The sequence below is a fragment of the Taudactylus pleione genome, unplaced genomic scaffold (assembly GCF_031769625.1).
Source record: "Taudactylus pleione unplaced genomic scaffold, aTauple2 ptg000134l, whole genome shotgun sequence".
NCBI classification, from domain to species: domain Eukaryota; kingdom Metazoa; phylum Chordata; class Amphibia; order Anura; family Myobatrachidae; genus Taudactylus; species Taudactylus pleione.
In genome coordinates, this window is record NW_028284536.1 from 4,534,470 (window position 1) to 4,554,976 (window position 20,507).

Genomic DNA, 20,507 nt, shown 5'->3' on the forward strand with positions numbered 1-20,507 from the left:
AGTTTATAAAGTCTCTAATCTGGACAGTTATTTTAGGATTTTTCGTTAATTAAAAGGAACACATTGCCATGTTCTTGTGATGATTCAACCCTTCTTGAGTTCTACGCACTTCCATGAGCAGCAGAGTGGTGCAGCGGAAGTGTGCTGGGCCCATAACCCAGAGGTCGATGGATTGAAACCATCCTCTGCTATGTGCTATTTTCATTTATCAAATCTAAATTTGGGATTGGTATTTTGACTTTTTTGGTCTTTGCTTATAGTAGAAAATCCATTATCATCTTAACTCATTTAATTCGTATTTTCACAGAAGTGCTGTAGCAAAAAATCCACATAATGTCTTTACTTTACCATATTACTTCTATGGTTATTGAGAAAAACAAACTACATTGACTCCAGAAGAGCAAATCAGGTGTTATATCAAGTAATTTATCAAAATCATCTTTCCAGCTTACACTTTGGTGATGCAATAAGGTAATGATTTTGTAAGAAAAATCTTCACACTTCAAAAAGTTTTTTTTAATTCCTTACCTTTGTACTGATATGATAACACCTGGTTTTTAAATAACACAGGCTTCCACTAAAGAATTCTACTCGGCTGCATTGTGCTGATTAGATATCACTTGGAACAACATTAACCTTCAGGTATTTTCTAAATGTTGAATAAATTGGCTTAAATCAAATTAATCTCACTTTAGAGATAATTGTTTCAGGGAAAGTCTTGAACCCTACCATAAAATAGGTAGTTTGACATGTTGACTTCTCTACCTAAAAATCCCCAAAATTTGACTAATAGAAGATTCTCATAACTGGGTGGGATTGAACCACCAACCTTCCAGTTAACAGCCAAATGCGCTAACCAATTGCACCACAGAGACCCTACATGAGACATAAACAAACAACAGCTAAGAAACATTGATCTGGAAAGTTTCCTTGCCAAAGTTTATAAAGTCTCTAATCTGGACAGTTATTTTAGGATTTTTCGGTAATTAAAAGGAACACATTGCCATGTTCTTGTGATGAATCAACCATTCTTGAGTTCTAAGCACTTCCATGAGCAGCAGAGTGGCGCAGCGGAAGCATGCTGGGCCCATAACCCAGAGGTCGATGGATCGAAACCCTCCTCTGCTATGTGCTATTATCATTTATCAAATCTAAAATTGGGATTGCTTTTTTGACTTTTTTGATCTTTGCTTATAGTAGAAAATACATTATCATCTAAACTCATTTTAATTGTATTTTGACAGAAGTGCTGTAGCAAAAAATCCACATAATGTCTTTACTTTACCCTATTACTTCTATGGTTATTGAGAAAAACAAACTACATTGATTCCAGAAGAGCAAATCAGGTGTTCTAACAAGTAATTTATCAATATCATCTTTCCAGCTTACACTTTGGTGATGCAATAAGACAATGATTTTGTAAGAAAAATCTTCACACTTCAAAAAGTTTTTCTTAATTCCTTACCTTTGTACTGATAAGATAACACCTGATTTTAACATAACACAGGCTTCCACTTAAGAATTCTACTCGGCTGCATTGTGCTGATTAGATATCACTTGGAACAACATTAACCTTCAGGTATTTTCTAAATGTTGAATAAATTGGCTTAAATCAAATTAAACTCAATTTAGAGATAATTGTTTCAGGGAAAGTCTTGAACCCTACCATAAAATAGGTAGTTTGACATGTTGACTTCTCTACCTAAAAATCCCCAAAATTTGACTAATAGAAGATTCATGTCCCTGGGTGGGATTGAACCACCAACCTTCCAGTTAACAGCCGAATGCGCTAACCAATTGCACCACAGAGACCCTACATGAGACATAAACAAACAACAGCTAAGAAACATTGATCTGGAAAGTTTCCTGGCCAAAGTTTATAAAGTCTCTAATCTGGACAGTTATTTTAGGGTTTTTCGTTAATTAAAAGGAACACATTGCCATGTTCTTGTGATGAATCAACCATTCTTGAGTTCTAAGCACTTCCATGAGCAACAGAGTGGCGCAGCGGAAGCATGCTGGGCCCATAACCCAGAGGTCGATGGATCGAAACCCTTCTCTGCTATGTGCTATTTTCATTTATCAAATCTAAAATTGGGATTGCTTTTTTGACTTTTTTGGTCTTTGCTTATAGTAGAAAATACATTATCATCTAAACTCATTTTAATTGTATTTTGACAGAAGTGCTGTAGCAAAAAATCCACATAATGTCTTTACTTTACCCGATTACTTCTATGGTTATTGAGAAAAACAAACTACATTGATTCCAGAAGAGCAAATCAGGTGTTCTAACAAGTAATTTATCAATATAATCTTTCCAGCTTACACTTTGGTGATGCAATAAGACAATGATTTTGTAAGAAAAATCTTCACACTTCAAAAAGTTTTTCTTAATTCATTACCTTTGTACTGATAAGATAACACCTGATTTTAACATAACACAGGCTTCCACTTAAGATTTCTACTCGGCTGCATTGTGCTGATTAGATATCACTTGGAACACCATTAACCTTCAGGTATTTTCTAAATGTTGAATAAATTGGCTTAAATCAAATTAAACTCACTTTAGAGATAATTGTTTCAGAGAAAGTCTTGAACCCTACCATAAAATAGGTAATTTAACATGTTGACTTCTCTTCATAAAATCCCCAAAATTTGACTAATAGAAGATTCTCGTCCCTGGGAGGGATTGAACCACCAACCTTCCGGTTAACAGCCGAAAGCGCTAACCAATTGCGCCACAGAGACCCTACATGAGACATACACAAACAACAGCTAAGAAAAATTGATCTAGAAAGTTTCCTTGCCAAAGTTTATAAAGTCTCTAATCTGGACAGTTATTTTAGGATTTTTCATTAATTTAAAGGAACACATTGCAATGTTCTTGTGATGAATCAACCCTTCTTGAGTTCTAAGCTCTTCCATGAGCAGCAGAGTGGCACAGCGGAAGCGTGCTGGGCCCATAACCCAGAGGTCGTTGGATCGAAACCATCCTCAGCTATGTGCTATTTTCATTTATCAAATCTAAAATTTTTGGTCTTTGCTTATAGTAGAAAATCCATTATCATCTTAACTCATTTTAATCGTATTTTGACAGAAGTGCTGTAGCAAAAAATCCACATAATGTCTTTACTTGACCCTATTACTTCTATGGTTATTGAGAAAAACAAACTACATAGACTCCAGAAGAGCAAATCAGGTGTTCTAACAAGTAATTTATCAAAATCATCTTTCCAGCTTACACTTTGGTGATGCAATAAGACAATGATTTTGTAAGAAAAATCTTCACACTTCAAAAAGTTTTTCTTAATTCCTTACCTATGTACTGATAAGATAACACCTGGTTTTAAAATAACACAGGCTTCCACTTAAGAATTCTACTCAGCTGCATTGTGCTGATTAGATATCACTTGGAACAACGTTAACCTTCAGGTATTTTCTAAATGTTGAATAAATTGGCTTAAATCAAATTAAACTCACTTTAGAGATAATTGTTTCAGAGAAAGTCTTGAACCCTACCATAAAATAGGTAATTTAACATGTTGACTTCTCTTCATAAAATCCCCAAAATTTGACTAATAGAAGATTCTCGTCCCTGGGTGGGATTGAACCACCAACCTTCCGGTTAACAGCCGAAAGCGCTAACCAATTGCGCCACAGAGACCCTACATGAGACATAAACAAACAACAGCTAAGAATAATTGATCTGGAAAGTTTCCTTGCCAAAGTTTATAAAGTCTCTAATCTGGACAGTTATTTTAGGATTTTTCATTAATTTAAAGGAACACATTGCAATGTTCTTGTGATGAATCAACCCTTCTTGAGTTCTAAGCTCTTCCATGAGCAGCAGAGTGGCACAGCGGAAGCGTGCTGGGCCCATAACCCAGAGGTCGTTGGATCGAAACCATCCTCAGCCATGTGCTATTTTCATTTATCAAATCTAAAATTGGGATTGCTATTTTGACTTTTTTGGTCTTTGCTTATAGTAGAAAATCCATTATCATCTTAACTCATTTTAATCGTATTTTGACAGAAGTGCTGTAGCAAAAAATCCACATAATGTCTTTTCTTGACCCTATTACTTCTATGGTTATTGAGAAAAACAAACTACATTGACTTCAGAAGAGCAAATCAGGTGTTCTAACAAGTAATTTATCAAAATCATCTTTCCAGCTTACACTTTGGTGATGCAATAAGACAATGATTTTGTAAGAAAAATCTTCACACTTCAAAAAGTTTTTCTTAATTCCTTACCTTTGTACTGATAAGATAACACCTGGTTTTAACATAACACAGGCTTCCACTTAAAAATGCTGCTAGGTTGCATTGTGCTGATTAGATATCACCTGGAACAATGTTAACCTTCAGGTATTTTCTAAATGTTGAATAAATTGGCTTAAATCAAATTAAACTCACTTTAGAGATAATTGTTTCAGAGAAAGTCTTGAACCCTACCATAAAATAGGTAATTTAACATGTTGACTTCTCTTCATAAAATCCCCAAAATTTGACTAATAGAAGATTCTCATTCCTGGGTGGGATTGAACCACCAACCTTCCGGTTAACAGCCAAAAGCGCTAACCAATTGCGCCACAGAGACCCTACATGAGACATAAACAAACAACAGCTAAGAAAAATTGATCTGGAAAGTTTCCTTGCCAAAGTTTATAAAGTCTCTAATCTGGACAGTTATTTTAGGATTTTTCATTAATTTAAAGGAACACATTGCAATGTTCTTGTGATGAATCAACCCTTCTTGAGTTCTAAGCTCTTCCATGAGCAGCAGAGTGGCACAGCGGAAGCGTGCTGGGTCCATAACCCAGAGGTCGTTGGATCGAAACCATCCTCAGCTATGTGCTATTTTCATTTATCAAATCTAAAATTTTTGGTCTTTGCTTATAGTAGAAAATCCATTATCATCTTAACTCATTTTAATCGTATTTTGACAGAAGTGCTGTAGCAAAAAATCCACATAATGTCTTTACTTGACCCTATTACTTCTATGGTTATTGAGAAAAACAAACTACATAGACTCCAGAAGAGCAAATCAGGTGTTCTAACAAGTAATTTATCAAAATCATCTTTCCAGCTTACACTTTGGTGATGCAATAAGACAATGATTTTGTAAGAAAAATCTTCACACTTCAAAAAGTTTTTCTTAATTCCTTACCTTTGTACTGATAAGATAACACCTGGTTTTAACATAACACAGGCTTCCACTTAAAAATGCTGCTAGGTTGCATTGTGCTGATTAGATATCACCTGGAACAACATTAACCTTCAGGTATTTTCTAAATGTTGAATAAATTGGCTTAAATCAAATTAAACTCACTTTAGAGATAATTGTTTCAGAGAAAGTCTTGAACCCTACCATAAAATAGGTAATTTAACATGTTGACTTCTCTTCATAAAATCCCCAAAATTTGACTAATAGAAGATTCTCGTCCCTGGGTGGGATTGAACCACCAACCTTCCGGTTAACAGCCGAAAGCGCTAACCAATTGCGCCACAGAGACCGAACATGAGACATAAACAAACAACAGCTAAGAAAAATTGATCTGGAAAGTTTCCTTGCCAAAGTTTATAAAGTCTCTAATCTGGACAGTTATTTTAGGATTTTTCGTTAATTAAAAGGAACACATTGCCATGTTCTTGTGATGAATCAACCCTTCTTGAGTTCTAAGCATTTCCATGAGCAGCAGAGTGGCGCAGCGGAAGCGTGCTGGGCCCATAACCCAGAGGTCTATGGATTGAAACCATCCTCTGCTATGTGCTATTTTCATTTATCAAATCTAAATTTGGGATTGGTATTTTGACTTTTTTGGTTTTTGCTTATAGTAGAAAATCCATTATCATCTTAACTCATTTAATTCATATTTTCACAGAAGTGCTGTAGCAAAAAATCCACATAATGTCTTTACTTTACCATATTACTTCTATGGTTATTGAGAAAAACAAACTACATTGACTCCAGAAGAGCAAATCAGGTGTTCTAACAAGTAATTTATCAAAATCATCTTTCCAGCTTACACTTTGGTGATGCAATAAGGTAATGATTTTGTAAGAAAAATCTTCACACTTCAAAAAGTTTTTCTTAATTCCTTACCTTTGTACTGATAAGATAACACCTGGTTTTAAAATAACACAGGCTTCCACTAAAGAATTCTACTCGGCTGCATTGTGCTGATTAGATATCACTTGGAACAACATTAACCTTCAGGTATTTTCTAAATGTTGAATAAATTGGCTTAAATCAAATTAAACTCACTTTAGAGATAATTGTTTCAGAGAAAGTCTTGAACCCTACCATAAAATAGGTAATTTAACATGTTGACTTCTCTTCATAAAATCCCCAAAATTTGACTAATAGAAGATTCTCATCCCTGGGTGGGATTGAACCACCAACCTTCCGGTTAACAGCCGAACGCGCTAACCAATTGCGCCACAGAGACCCTATGTGAGACATAAACTAACAACAGCTAAGAAACATTGATCTGGAAAGTTTCCTTGCCAAAGTTTATAAAGTCTCTAATCTGGACAGTTATTGTAGGATTTTTCGCTAATTAAAAGGAACACATTGCCATGTTCTTGTGATGAATCAACCCTTCTTGAGTTCTAAGCATTTCCATGAGCAGCAGAGTGGCGCAGCGGAAGCGTGCTGGGCCCATAACCCAGAGGTCGATGGATTGAAACCATCCTCTGCTATGTGCTATTTTGATTTATCAAATCTAAAATTGGGATTGCTATTTTGACTTTTTTGGTCTTTGCTTATAGTAGAAAATCCATTATCATCTTAACTCATTTAATTCGTATTTTGACAGAAGTGCTGTAGCAAAAAATCCACATAATGACTTTACTTTACCCTATTACTTCTATGGTTATTGAGAAAAACAAACTACATTGACTCCAGAAGAGCAAATCAGGTGTTCTAACAAGTAATTTATCAAAATCATCTTTCCAGCTTACACTTTGGTGATGCAAAAAGACAATGATTTTGTAAGAAAAATCTTCAAACTTCAAAAAGTTTTTCTTAATTCCTTACCTTTGTACTGGTAAGATAACACCTGGTTATAACATAACACAGGCTTTCACTTAAAAATGCTGCTAGGTTGCATTCTGCTGATTAGATATCACCAGGAACAACATTAACCTTCAGGTATTTTCTAATTGTTGAATAAATTGGCTTAAATCAAATTAAACTCACTTTAGAGATAATTGTTTCAGAGAAAGTCTTGAACCCTACCATAAAATAGGTAGTTAGACATGTTGACTTCTCTACCTAAAATTCCCCAAAATTTGACTAATAGAAGATTCTCGTCCCTGGGTGGGATTGAACCACCAACTTTCCGGTTAACAGCCGAACACGCTAACCAATTGCGCCACAGAGACCCTATATGAGACATAAACAAACAACTGCAAAGAAAGATTGAACTGGAAAGTTTCCTTGCCAAAGTTTATAAAGTCTCTAATCTGGACAGTTATTTTAGGATTTTTCGTTAATTAAAAGGAACACATTGCCATGTTCTTGTGATGAATCAACCCTTCTTGAGTTCTAAGCACTTCCATGAGCAGCAGAGTGGCGCAGCAGAAGCGTGCTGGGCCCATAACCCAGAGGTCGATGGATCGAAACCATCCTCTGCTATGTGCTATTTTGATTTATCAAATCTAAAATTGGGATTGCTATTTTGACTTTTTTGGTCTTTGCTTTTAGTAGAAAATCCATTATCATCTTAACTCATTTCAATCATATTTTGACAGAAGTGCTGTAGCAAAAAATCCACTTAATGTCTTTACTTTACCCTATTACTTCTATGGTTATTGAGAAAAACAAACTACATTGACTCCAGAAGAGCAAATCAGGTGTTCTAACAAGTAATTTATCAAAATCATCTTTCCAGCTTACACTTTGGTGATGCAAAAAGACAATGATTTTGTAAGAAAAATCTTCAAACTTCAAAAAGTTTTTCTTAATTCCTTACTTTTGTACTGGTAAGATAACACCTGGTTATAACATAACACAGGCTTTCACTTAAAAATGCTGCTAGGTTGCATTCTGCTGATTAGATATCACCAGGAACAACATTAACCTTCAGGTATTTTCTAATTGTTGAATAAATTGGCTTAAATCAAATTAAACTCACTTTAGAGATAATTGTTTCAGAGAAAGTCTTGAACCCTACCATAAAATAGGTAGTTAGACATGTTGACTTCTCTTCATAAAATCCCCAAAATTTGACTAATAGAAGATTCTCGTCCCTGGGTGGGATTGAACCACCAACCTTCCGGTTAACAGCCGAAAGCGCTAACCAATTGCGCCACAGAGACCGAACATGAGACATAAACAAACAACAGCTAAGAAAAATTGATCTGGAAAGTTTCCTTGCCAAAGTTTATAAAGTCTCTAATCTGGACAGTTATTTTAGGATTTTTCGTTAATTAAAAGGAACACATTGCCATGTTCTTGTGATGAATCAACCCTTCTTGAGTTCTAAGCACTTCCATGAGCAGCAGAGTGGCGCAGCAGAAGCGTGCTGGGCCCATAACCCAGAGGTCGATGGATCGAAACCATTCTCTGCTATGTGCTATTTTGATTTATCAAATCTAAAATTGGGATTGCTATTTTGACTTTTTTGGTCTTTGCTTTTAGTAGAAAATCCATTATCATCTTAACTCATTTTAATCATATTTTGACAGAAGTGCTGTAGCAAAAAATCCACTTAATGTCTTTACTTTACCCTATTACTTCTATGGTTATTGAGAAAAACAAACTACATTGACACCAGAAGAGCAAATCAGGTGTTCTAACAAGTAATTTATCAAAATCATCTTTCCAGCTTACACTTTGGTGATGCAAAAAGACAATGATTTTGTAAGAAAAAATCTTCAAACTTCAAAAAGTTTTTCTTAATTCCTTACCTTTGTACTGATAAGATAACACCTGGTTTTAACATAACACAGGCTTCCACTTAAAAATGCTGCTAGGTTGCATTCTGCTGATTAGATATCACCAGGAACAACATTAACCTTCAGGTATTTTCTAAATGTTGAATAAATTGGCTTAAATCAAATTAAACTCACTTTAGAGATAATTGTTTCAGAGAAAGTCTTGAACCCTACCATAAAATAGGTAGTTTGACATGTTGACTTCTCTACCTAAAATTCCCCAAAATTTGACTAATAGAAGATTTTCGTCCCTGGGTGGGATTGAACCACCAATATTCCAATTAACAGCCGAACGTGCTAACCAATTGTACCACAGAGACCCTATATGCGACATAAACAAACAACAGCTAAGAAACATTGATCTGGAAAGTTTCCTTACCAAAGTTTATAAAGTCTCTAATCTGGACAGTTATTTTAGTATTTTTCATTAATTAAAAGGAACACATTGCCATGTTCTTGTGATGAATCAACCCTTCTTGAGTTCTAAGCACTTCCATGAGCAGCAGAGTGGTGCAGCGGAAGCGTGCTGGGCCCATAACCCAGAGGTCGTTGGATCGAAACCATCCTCTGCTATGTGCTATTTTCATTTATCAAATCTAAAATTGGGATTGCTATTTTGACTTTTTTGGTCTTTGCTTATAGTAGAAAATCCATTATCATCTTAACTCATTTAATTCGTATTTTGACAGAAGTGCTGTAGCAAAAAATCCACATAATGTCTTTACTTTACCCTATTACTTCTATGGTTATTGAGAAAAACAAACTACATTGACTCCAGAAGAGCAAATCAGGTGTTCTAACAAGTAATTTATCAAAATCATCTTTCCAGCTTACACTTTGGTGATGCAAAAAGACAATGATTTTGTAAGAAAAATCTTCAAACTTCAAAAAGTTTTTCTTAATTCCTTACCTTTGTACTGATAAGATAACACCTGGTTTTAACATAACACAGGCTTCCACTTAAAAATGCTACTAGGTTGCATTCTGCTGATTAGATATCACCAGGAACAACATTAACCTTCAGGTATTTTCTAAATGTTGAATAAATTGGCTTAAATCAAATTAAACTCACTTTAGAGATAATTGTTTCAGAGAAAGTCTTGAACCCTACCATAAAATAGGTAGTTTGACATGTTGACTTCTCTACCTAAAATTCCCCAAAATTTGACTAATAGAAGATTCTCGTCCCTGGGTGGGATTGAACCACCAACCTTCCAGTTAACAGCTGAACGCACTAACCAATTGCGTAACAGAGACCCTATGTGAGACATAAACTAACAACAGCTAAGAAACATTGATCTGGAAAGTTTCCTTGCCAAAGTTTATAAAGTCTCTAATCTGGACAGTTATTTTAGGATTTTTCGCTAATTAAAAGGAACACATTGCCATGTTCTTGTGATGAATCAACCCTTCTTGAGTTCTAAGCATTTCCATGAGCAGCAGAGTGGCGCAGCGGAAGCGTGCTGGGCCCATAACCCAGAGGTCGATGGATCGAAACCATCCTCTGCTATGTGCTATTTTCATTTATCAAATCTAAAATTGGGATTGCTATTTTGACTTTTTTGGTCTTTGCTTATAGTAGAAAATCCATTATCATCTTAACTCATTTAATTCGTATTTTGACAGAAGTGCTGTAGCAAAAAATCCACATAATGTCTTTACTTTACCCTATTACTTCTATGGTTATTGAGAAAAACAAACTACATTGACTCCAGAAGAGCAAATCAGGTGATCTAACAAGTAATTTATCAAAATCATCTTTCCAGCTTACACTTTGGTGATGCAATAAGACAATGATTTTGTAAGAAAAATCTTCACACTTCAAAAAGTTTTTCTTAATTCCTTACCTTTGTACTGATAAGATAACACCTGGTTATAACATAACACAGGCTTTCACTTAAAAATGCTGCTAGGTTCTATTCTGCTGATTAGATATCACCAGGAACAACATTAACCTTCAGGTATTTTCTAATTGTTGAATAAATTGGCTTAAATCAAATTAAACTCACTTTAGAGATAATTGTTTCAGAGAAAGTCTTGAACCCTACCATAAAATAGGTAGTTTGACATGTTGACTTCTCTACCTAAAAATCCCCAAAATTTGACTAATAGAAGATTTTCATCCCTGGGTGGGATTGAACCACCAATATTCCAATTAACAGCCGAACGTGCTAACCAATTGTGCCACAGAGACCCTATATGAGACATAAACAAACAACAGCTAAGAAACATTGATCTGGAAAGTTTCCTTACCAAAGTTTATAAAGTCTCTAATCTGGACAGTTATTTTAGGATTTTTCATTAATTAAAAGGAACACATTGCCATGTTCTTGTGATGAATCAACCCTTCTTGAGTTCTAAGCACTTCCATGAGCAGCAGAGTGGCGCAGCGGAAGCGTGCTGGGCCCATAACCCAGAGATTGATGGATCGAAACCATCCTCTGCTATGTGCTATTTTCATTTATCAAATCTAAAATTGGGATTGCTTTTTTGACTTTTTTGGTCTGTGCTTATAGTAGAAAATCCATTATCATCTTAACTCATTTAATTCGTATTTTGACAGAAGTGCTGTAGCAAAAAATCCACATAATGTCTTTACTTTACCCTATTACTTCTATGGTTATTGAGAAAAACAAACTACATTGACTCAAGAAGAGCAAATCAGGTGATCTAACAAGTAATTTATCAAAATCATCTTTCCAGCTTACACTTTGGTGATGCAAAAAGACAATGATTTTGTAAGAAAAATCTTCAAACTTCAAAAAGTTTTTCTTAATTCCTTACCTTTGTACTGATAAGATAACACCTGGTTTTAACATAACACAGGCTTCCACTTAAAAATGCTGCTAGGTTGCATTCTGCTGATTAGATATCACCAGGAACAACATTAACCTTCAGGTATTTTCTAAATGTTGAATAAATTGGCTTAAATCAAATTAAACTCACTTTAGAGATAATTGTTTCAGAGAAAGTCTTGAACCCTACCATAAAATAGGTAGTTTGACATGTTGACTTCTCTACCTAAAATTCCCCAAAATTTGACTAATAGAAGATTCTCGTCCCTGGGTGGGATTGAACCACCAACCTTCCGGTTAACAGCCGAACGCACTAACCAATTGCGCCACAGAGACCCTATGTGAGACATAAACTAACAACAGCTAAGAAACATTGATCTGGAAAGTTTCCTTGCCAAAGTTTATAAAGTCTCTAATCTGGACAGTTATTTTAGGATTTTTCGCTAATTAAAAGGAACACATTGCCATGTTCTTGTGATGAATCAACCCTTCTTGAGTTCTAAGCATTTCCATGAGCAGCAGAGTGGCGCAGCGGAAGCGTGCTGGGCCCATAACCCAGAGGTTGATGGATCTAAACCATCCTCTGCTATGTGCTATTTTCATTTATCAAATCTAAAATTGGGATTGCTATTTTGACTTTTTTGGTCTTTGCTTATAGTAGAAAATCCATTATCATCTTAACTCATTTAATTCGTATTTTGACAGAAGTGCTGTAGCAAAAAATCCACATAATGTCTTTACTTTACCCTATTACTTCTATGGTTATTGAGAAAAACAAACTACATTGACTCCAGAAGAGCAAATCAGGTGATCTAACAAGTAATTTATTTAAATCATCTTTCCAGCTTACACTTTGGTGATGCAATAAGACAATGATTTTGTAAGAAAAATCTTCACACTTCAAAAAGTTTTTCTTAATTCCTTACCTTTGTACTGATAAGATAACACCTGGTTATAACATAACACAGGCTTTCACTTAAAAATGCTGCTAGGTTCCATTCTGCTGATTAGATATCACCAGGAACAACATTAACCTTCAGGTATTTTCTAATTGTTGAATAAATTGGCTTAAATCAAATTAAACTCACTTTAGAGATAATTGTTTCAGAGAAAGTCTTGAACCCTACCATAAAATAGGTAGTTTGACATGTTGACTTCTCTACCTAAAAATCCCCAAAATTTGACTAATAGAAGATTTTCATCCCTGGGTGGGATTGAACCACCAATATTCCAATTAACAGCCGAACGTGCTAACCAATTGTGCCACAGAGACCCTATATGAGACATAAACAAACAACAGCTAAGAAACATTGATCTGGAAAGTTTCCTTACCAAAGTTTATAAAGTCTCTAATCTGGACAGTTATTTTAGGATTTTTCATTAATTAAAAGGAACACATTGCCATGTTCTTGTGATGAATCAACCCTTCTTGAGTTCTAAGCACTTCCATGAGCAGCAGAGTGGCGCAGCGGAAGTGTGCTGGGCCCATAACCCAGAGGTCGTTGGATCGAAACCATCCTCTGCTATGTGCTATTTTCATTTATCAAATCTAAAATTGGGATTGCTTTTTTGACTTTTTTGGTCTTTGCTTATAGTAGAAAATCCATTATCATCTTAACTCATTTAATTCGTATTTTGACAGAAGTGCTGTAGCAAAAAATCCACATAATGTCTTTACTTTACCCTATTACTTCTATGGTTATTGAGAAAAACAAACTACATTGACTCAAGAAGAGCAAATCAGGTGATCTAACAAGTAATTTATCAAAATCATCTTTCCAGCTTACACTTTGGTGATGCAAAAAGACAATGATTTTGTAAGAAAAATCTTCAAACTTCAAAAAGTTTTTCTTAATTCCTTACCTTTGTACTGATAAGATAACACCTGGTTTTAACATAACACAGGCTTCCACTTAAAAATGATGCTAGGTTGCATTCTGCTGATTAGATATCACCAGGAACAACATTAACCTTCAGGTATTTTCTAAATGTTGAATAAATTGGCTTAAATCAAATTAAACTCACTTTAGAGATAATTGTTTCAGAGAAATTCTTGAACCCTACCATAAAATAGGTAGTTTGACATGTTGACTTCTCTACCTAAAATTCCCCAAAATTTGACTAATAGAAGATTCTCATCCCTGGGTGGGATTGAACCACCAACCTTCCGGTTAACAGCCGAACGCACTAACCAATTGCGCCACAGAGACCCTATGTGAGACATAAACTAACAACAGCTAAGAAACATTGATCTGGAAAGTTTCCTTGCCAAAGTTTATAAAGTCTCTAATCAGGACAGTTATTTTAGGATTTTTGGCTAATTAAAAGGAACACATTGCCATGTTCTTGTGATGAATCAACCCTTCTTGAGTTCTAAGCATTTCCATGAGCAGCAGAGTGGCGCAGCGGAAGCGTGCTGGGCCCATAACCCAGAGGTCGATGGATCGAAACCATCCTCTGCTATGTGCTATTTTCATTTATCAAATCTAAAATTGGGATTGCTATTTTGACTTTTTTGGTCTTTGCTTATAGTAGAAAATCCATTATCATCTTAACTCATTTAATTCGTATTTTGACAGAAGTGCTGTAGCAAAAAATCCACATAATGTCTTTACTTTACCCTATTACTTCTATGGTTATTGAGAAAAACAAACTACATTGACTCCAGAAGAGCAAATCAGGTGTTCTAACAAGTAATTTATCAAAATCATCTTTCCAGCTTACACTTTGGTGATGCAAAAAGACAATGATTTTGTAAGAAAAATCTTCAAACTTCAAAAAGTTTTTCTTAATTCCTTACCTTTGTACTGATAAGATAACACCTGGTTTTAACATAACACAGGCTTCCACTTAAAAATGCTACTAGGTTGCATTCTGCTGATTAGATATCACCAGGAACAACATTAACCTTCAGGTATTTTCTAAATGTTGAATAAATTGGCTTAAATCAAATTAAACTCACTTTAGAGATAATTGTTTCAGAGAAAGTCTTGAACCCTACCATAAAATAGGTAGTTTGACATGTTGACTTCTCTACCTAAAATTCCCCAAAATTTGACTAATAGAAGATTCTCGTCCCTGGGTGGGATTGAACCACCAACCTTCCAGTTAACAGCTGAACGCACTAACCAATTGCGTAACAGAGACCCTATGTGAGACATAAACTAACAACAGCTAAGAAACATTGATCTGGAAAGTTTCCTTGCCAAAGTTTATAAAGTCTCTAATCTGGACAGTTATTTTAGGATTTTTCGCTAATTAAAAGGAACACATTGCCATGTTCTTGTGATGAATCAACCCTTCTTGAGTTCTAAGCATTTCCATGAGCAGCAGAGTGGCGCAGCGGAAGCGTGCTGGGCCCATAACCCAGAGGTCGATGGATCGAAACCATCCTCTGCTATGTGCTATTTTCATTTATCAAATCTAAAATTGGGATTGCTATTTTGACTTTTTTGGTCTTTGCTTATAGTAGAAAATCCATTATCATCTTAACTCATTTAATTCGTATTTTGACAGAAGTGCTGTAGCAAAAAATCCACATAATGTCTTTACTTTACCCTATTACTTCTATGGTTATTGAGAAAAACAAACTACATTGACTCCAGAAGAGCAAATCAGGTGATCTAACAAGTAATTTATCAAAATCATCTTTCCATCTTACACTTTGGTGATGCAATAAGACAATGATTTTGTAAGAAAAATCTTCACACTTCAAAAAGTTTTTCTTAATTCCTTACCTTTGTACTGATAAGATAACACCTGGTTATAACATAACACAGGCTTTCACTTAAAAATGCTGCTAGGTTCTATTCTGCTGATTAGATATCACCAGGAACAACATTAACCTTCAGGTATTTTCTAATTGTTGAATAAATTGGCTTAAATCAAATTAAACTCACTTTAGAGATAATTGTTTCAGAGAAAGTCTTGAACCCTACCATAAAATAGGTAGTTTGACATGTTGACTTCTCTACCTAAAAATCCCCAAAATTTGACTAATAGAAGATTTTCATCCCTGGGTGGGATTGAACCACCAATATTCCAATTAACAGCCGAACGTGCTAACCAATTGTGCCACAGAGACCCTATATGAGACATAAACAAACAACAGCTAAGAAACATTGATCTGGAAAGTTTCCTTACCAAAGTTTATAAAGTCTCTAATCTGGACAGTTATTTTAGGATTTTTCATTAATTAAAAGGAACACATTGCCATGTTCTTGTGATGAATCAACCCTTCTTGAGTTCTAAGCACTTCCATGAGCAGCAGAGTGGCGCAGCGGAAGCGTGCTGGGCCCATAACCCAGAGATTGATGGATCAAAACCATCCTCTGCTATGTGCTATTTTCATTTATCAAATCTAAAATTGGGATTGCTTTTTTGACTTTTTTGGTCTTTGCTTATAGTAGAAAATCCATTATCATCTTAACTCATTTAATTCGTATTTTGACAGAAGTGCTGTAGCAAAAAATCCACATAATGTCTTTACTTTACCCTATTACTTCTATGGTTATTGAGAAAAACAAACTACATTGACTCAAGAAGAGCAAATCAGGTGATCTAACAAGTAATTTATCAAAATCATCTTTCCAGCTTACACTTTGGTGATGCAAAAAGACAATGATTTTGTAAGAAAAATCTTCAAACTTCAAAAAGTTTTTCTTAATTCCTTACCTTTGTACTGATAAGATAACACCTGGTTTTAACATAACACAGGCTTCCACTTAAAAATGCTGCTAGGTTGCATTCTGCAGATTAGATATCACCAGGAACAACATTAACCTTCAGGTATTTTCTAAATGTTGAATAAATTGGCTTAAATCAAATTAAACTCACTTTAGAGATAATTGTTTCAGAGAAAGTCTTGAACCCTACCATAAAATAGGTAGTTTGACATGTTGACTTCTCTACCTAAAATTCCCCAAAATTTGACTAATAGAAGATTCTCGTCCCTGGGTGGGATTGAACCACCAACCTTCCGGTTAACAGCCGAACGCACTAACCAATTGCGCCACAGAGACCCTATGTGAGACATAAACTAACAACAGCTAAGAAACATTGATCTGGAAAGTTTCCTTGCCAAAGTTTATAAAGTCTCTAATCTGGACAGTTATTTTAGGATTTTTCGCTAATTAAAAGGAACACATTGCCATGTTCTTGTGATGAATCAACCCTTCTTGAGTTCTAAGCATTTCCATGAGCAGCAGAGTGGCGCAGCGGAAGCGTGCTGGGCCCATAACCCAGAGGTTGATGGATCTAAACCATCCTCTGCTATGTGCTATTTTCATTTATCAAATCTAAAATTGGGATTGCTATTTTGACTTTTTTGGTCTTTGCTTATAGTAGAAAATCCATTATCATCTTAACTCATTTAATTGGTATTTTGACAGAAGTGCTGTAGCAAAAAATCCACATAATGTCTTTACTTTACCCTATTACTTCTATGGTTATTGAGAAAAACAAACTACATTGACTCCAGAAGAGCAAATCAGGTGATCTAACAAGTAATTTATTTAAATCATCTTTCCAGCTTACACTTTGGTGATGCAATAAGACAATGATTTTGTAAGAAAAATCTTCACACTTCAAAAAGTTTTTCTTAATTCCTTACCTTTGTACTGATAAGATAACACCTGGTTATAACATAACACAGGCTTTCACTTAAAAATGCTGCTAGGTTCCATTCTGCTGATTAGATATCACCAGGAACAACATTAACCTTCAGGTATTTTCTAATTGTTGAATAAATTGGCTTAAATCAAATTAAACTCACTTTAGAGATAATTGTTTCAGAGAAAGTCTTGAACCCTACCATAAAATAGGTAGTTTGACATGTTGACTTCTCTACCTAAAAATCCCCAAAATTTGACTAATAGAAGATTTTCATCCCTGGGTGGGATTGAACCACCAATATTCCAATTAACAGCCGAACGTGCTAACCAATTGTGCCACAGAGACCCTATATGAGACATAAACAAACAACAGCTAAGAAACATTGATCTGGAAAGTTTCCTTACCAAAGTTTATAAAGTCTCTAATCTGGACAGTTATTTTAGGATTTTTCGCTAATTAAAAGGAACACATTGCCATGTTCTTGTGATGAATCAACCCTTCTTGAGTTCTAAGCACTTCCATGAGCAGCAGAGTGGCGCAGCGGAAGCGTGCTGGGCCCATAACCCAGAGATTGATGGATCAAAACCATCCTCTGCTATGTGCTATTTTCATTTATCAAATCTAAAATTGGGATTGCTTTTTTGACTTTTTTGGTCTTTGCTTATAGTAGAAAATCCATTATCATCTTAACTCATTTAATTCGTATTTTGACAGAAGTGCTGTAGCAAAAAATCCACATAATGTCTTTACTTTACCCTATTACTTCTATGGTTATTGAGAAAAACAAACTACATTGACTCAAGAAGAGCAAATCAGGTGATCTAACAAGTAATTTATCAAAATCATCTTTCCAGCTTACACTTTGGTGATGCAAAAAGACAATGATTTTGTAAGAAAAATCTTCAAACTTCAAAAAGTTTTTCTTAATTCCTTACCTTTGTACTGATAAGATAACACCTGGTTTTAACATAACACAGGCTTCCACTTAAAAATGATGCTAGGTTGCATTCTGCTGATTAGATATCACCAGGAACAACATTAACCTTCAGGTATTTTCTAAATGTTGAATAAATTGGCTTAAATCAAATTAAACTCACTTTAGAGATAATTGTTTCAGAGAAATTCTTGAACCCTACCATAAAATAGGTAGTTTGACATGTTGACTTCTCTACCTAAAATTCCCCAAAATTTGACTAATAGAAGATTCTCGTCCCTGGGTGGGATTGAACCACCAACCTTCCGGTTAACAGCCGAACGCACTAACCAATTGCGCCACAGAGACCCTATGTGAGACATAAACTAACAACAGCTAAGAAACATTGATCTGGAAAGTTTCCTTGCCAAAGTTTATAAAGTCTCTAATCAGGACAGTTATTTTAGGATTTTTGGCTAATTAAAAGGAACACATTGCCATGTTCTTGTGATGAATCAACCCTTCTTGAGTTCTAAGCATTTCCATGAGCAGCAGAGTGGCGCAGCGGAAGCGTGCTGGGCCCATAACCCAGAGGTCGATGGATCGAAACCATCCTCTGCTATGTGCTATTTTCATTTATCAAATCTAAAATTGGGATTGCTATTTTGACTTTTTTGGTCTTTGCTTATAGTAGAAAATCCATTATCATCTTAACTCATTTAATTCGTATTTTGACAGAAGTGCTGTAGCAAAAAATCCACATAATGTCTTTACTTTACCCTATTACTTCTATGGTTATTGAGAAAAACAAACTACATTGACTCCAGAAGAGCAAATCAGGTGATCTAACAAGTAATTTATCAAAATCATCTTTCCAGCTTACACTTTGGTGATGCAATAAGACAATGATTTTGTAAGAAAAATCTTCACACTTCAAAAAGTTTTTCTTAATTCCTTACCTTTGTACTGATAAGATAACACCTGGTTATAACATAACACAGGCTTTCACTTAAAAATGCTGCTAGGTTCTATTCTGCTGATTAGATATCACCAGGAACAACATTAACCTTCAGGTATTTTCTAATTGTTGAATAAATTGGCTTAAATCAAATTAAACTCACTTTAGAGATAATTGTTTCAGAGAAAGTCTTGAACCCTACCATAAAATAGGTAGTTTGACATGTTGACTTCTCTACCTAAAAATCCCCAAAATTTGACTAATAGAAGATTTTCATCCCTGGGTGGGATTGAACCACCAATATTCCAATTAACAGCCGAACGTGCTAACCAATTGTGCCACAGAGACCCTATATGAGACATAAACAAACAACAGCTAAGAAACATTGATCTGGAAAGTTTCCTTACCAAAGTTTATAAAGTCTCTAATCTGGACAGTTATTTTAGGATTTTTCATTAATTAAAAGGAACACATTGCCATGTTCTTGTGATGAATCAACCCTTCTTGAGTTCTAAGCACTTCCATGAGCAGCAGAGTGGCGCAGCGGAAGCATGCTGGGCCCATAACCCAGAGGTCGATGGATCGAAACCATCCTCTGCTATGTGCTATTTTCATTTATCAAATCTAAAATTGGGATTGCTTTTTTGACTTTTTTGGTCTTTGCTTATAGTAGAAAATCCATTATCATCTTAACTCATTTAATTCATATTTTGACAGAAGTGCTGTAGCAAAAAATCCACATAATGTCTTTACTTTACCCTATTACTTCTATGGTTATTGAGAAAAACAAACTACATTGACTCAAGAAGAGCAAATCAGGTGATCTAACAAGTAATTTATCAAAATCATCTTTCCAGCTTACACTTTGGTGATGCAAAAAGACAATGATTTTGTAAGAAAAATCTTCAAACTTCAAAAAGTTTTTCTTAATTCCTTACCTTTGTACTGATAAGATAACACCTGGTTTTAACATAACACAGGCTTCCACTTAAAAATGCTGCTAGGTTGCATTCTGCTGATTAGATATCACCAGGAACAACATTAACCTTCAGGTATTTTCTAAATGTTGAATAAATTGGCTTAAATCAAATTAAACTCACTTTAGAGATAATTGTTTCAGAGAAAGTCTTGAACCCTACCATAAAATAGGTAGTTTGACATGTTGACTTCTCTACCTAAAATTCCCCAAAATTTGACTAATAGAAGATTCTCGTCCCTGGGTGGGATTGAACCACCAACCTTCCGGTTAACAGCCGAACGCACTAACCAATTGCGCCACAGAGAC

At 35.1% G+C, this 20,507-nt stretch overlaps 10 non-coding genes across 10 annotated transcripts; all 10 read right to left on the reverse strand.

Annotated features, from left to right (window-relative positions):
* Positions 1-2,674: 2,674 nt before the first annotated feature.
* TRNAN-GUU (transfer RNA asparagine (anticodon GUU)) lies at positions 2,675-2,748 on the reverse strand. The gene has a single exon. It is a non-coding gene; the product is annotated as a tRNA-Asn (tRNA).
* Positions 2,749-3,590: 842 nt separating this feature from the next.
* TRNAN-GUU (transfer RNA asparagine (anticodon GUU)) lies at positions 3,591-3,664 on the reverse strand. Its single transcript has one exon. It is a non-coding gene; the product is annotated as a tRNA-Asn (tRNA).
* Positions 3,665-5,442: 1,778 nt separating this feature from the next.
* TRNAN-GUU (transfer RNA asparagine (anticodon GUU)) lies at positions 5,443-5,516 on the reverse strand. Its single transcript has one exon. It is a non-coding gene; the product is annotated as a tRNA-Asn (tRNA).
* An 862-nt stretch (positions 5,517-6,378) lies between these two features.
* On the reverse strand, positions 6,379-6,452 carry TRNAN-GUU (transfer RNA asparagine (anticodon GUU)). Its single transcript has one exon. It is a non-coding gene; the product is annotated as a tRNA-Asn (tRNA).
* An 863-nt stretch (positions 6,453-7,315) lies between these two features.
* Positions 7,316-7,389, reverse strand: TRNAN-GUU (transfer RNA asparagine (anticodon GUU)). Its single transcript has one exon. It is a non-coding gene; the product is annotated as a tRNA-Asn (tRNA).
* An 862-nt stretch (positions 7,390-8,251) lies between these two features.
* Positions 8,252-8,325, reverse strand: TRNAN-GUU (transfer RNA asparagine (anticodon GUU)). The gene has a single exon. It is a non-coding gene; the product is annotated as a tRNA-Asn (tRNA).
* A 3,675-nt stretch (positions 8,326-12,000) lies between these two features.
* TRNAN-GUU (transfer RNA asparagine (anticodon GUU)) lies at positions 12,001-12,074 on the reverse strand. Its single transcript has one exon. It is a non-coding gene; the product is annotated as a tRNA-Asn (tRNA).
* Positions 12,075-16,685: 4,611 nt separating this feature from the next.
* On the reverse strand, positions 16,686-16,759 carry TRNAN-GUU (transfer RNA asparagine (anticodon GUU)). Its single transcript has one exon. It is a non-coding gene; the product is annotated as a tRNA-Asn (tRNA).
* Positions 16,760-18,559: 1,800 nt separating this feature from the next.
* TRNAN-GUU (transfer RNA asparagine (anticodon GUU)) lies at positions 18,560-18,633 on the reverse strand. The gene has a single exon. It is a non-coding gene; the product is annotated as a tRNA-Asn (tRNA).
* Positions 18,634-20,433: 1,800 nt separating this feature from the next.
* TRNAN-GUU (transfer RNA asparagine (anticodon GUU)) lies at positions 20,434-20,507 on the reverse strand. The gene has a single exon. It is a non-coding gene; the product is annotated as a tRNA-Asn (tRNA).